The following is a 1361-nucleotide window of genomic DNA, read 5'->3' on the forward strand; positions in this document are numbered from 1 at the left end:
ATTTTTTTTTTTTTTTTTTTTTTTTTTTTCTTCACATAATCATTTATAAATTTATCATTATTTTATTTTATTATTTAAATATATTGTAAGTTTGTTTTCTTGTATTTTTGAGTTCTCATAATTGTAACAAGTTAATAATAACAAATGTTTGGTATATATATTTTTATTCATTTGTGTTTTACTTTTATTTTCTACAATTTTTTCCATTTACTATTTATTTTTCTACTTATTTAAAAGTGCAATTTCTCATATTTTATATTTTCAATTTAATATATCTGTATTGTTATGAAGATATTAAATCGTAGAATTCAAGTTTTTCTTTTTATATTATTTTATTTTGTTTACAATCATAAAGATAAAAATAATAAAAAAAAAAAAAAAAAAGATAAAATATATTTTAGCAAGTTTAAAATTATATTCTTTGTATTCAATAATCTGTATATTCTGAATTAAAATTTTTAAAAATTATTTATAAAAATTGTAGGAAAATTAAAATCATATATATCAATAGACATATTTCAGTATGATTATTTTTTACACGTTATATTTATATTTTTGTAAAATAATCTATAACGATTTTTTTTCTTTTTATTAAAAACGTAGCATTTCTTTTTTATTGAAAACGTTTACTTAATTATATTTATAATTAATAAAAAATAACATATATCATTAATAAAGTAATTAAATGTGTAAATATTTATATATATATATATAACGTATGTCAAGTGTTTAATTAGATAATTAAAATTTACAATAAAAAAAATTCGTTATACATAATATATAACAGATTACGAAAGATTTTATGTATACTTTTCTTATAAAAAAAAAAAAATAAAATAAATTTTCCAAATTGTTTTTATCAAAAATATGAATTTGTTAATAATTTTGAATACAAATAAATAATGATATATTGATAAAAATTCCCATTTTTTAATTAGATGAAAAAAAAAATAAAGTAAAAAAAGGAAAAAAAAAAGAATAAACAAAAAAAGGAAAAAAAAAAGAATAAGTAAAAATGGGAAAAGGACAGGGAAAAAAGGGAAAAGAAAAAGGAAAAATGGGAAAAGAGAAGGGAAAAAAAGGGAAAAAGGAAAATTGAAAATGGAAAAAAGAGAAAAGAGAAAAGAAAAAAGAGAAAAGAAAAAAGAGAAAAGAAAAAAGAGAAAAGAAAAAAGAGAAAAGAAAAAAGAGAAAAGAGAAAAGAGAAAAGAGAAAAGAGAAAAGAGAAAAGAGAAAAGAGAAAAGAAAAATTTAAAAAAGCAATAAAAAAAAAATATATTTTAATGCTAAAATTTTTTTTTTTTCTTCTTTTTTTGATCACCCCCTTTATCTGTTCAAAAAAAAAAAAAAAAAAAAAAAAT

This window comes from Plasmodium gallinaceum (assembly GCF_900005855.1).
Source record: "Plasmodium gallinaceum strain 8A genome assembly, contig: PGAL8A_v1_60, whole genome shotgun sequence".
Taxonomy (NCBI): Eukaryota; Apicomplexa; class Aconoidasida; order Haemosporida; family Plasmodiidae; genus Plasmodium; species Plasmodium gallinaceum.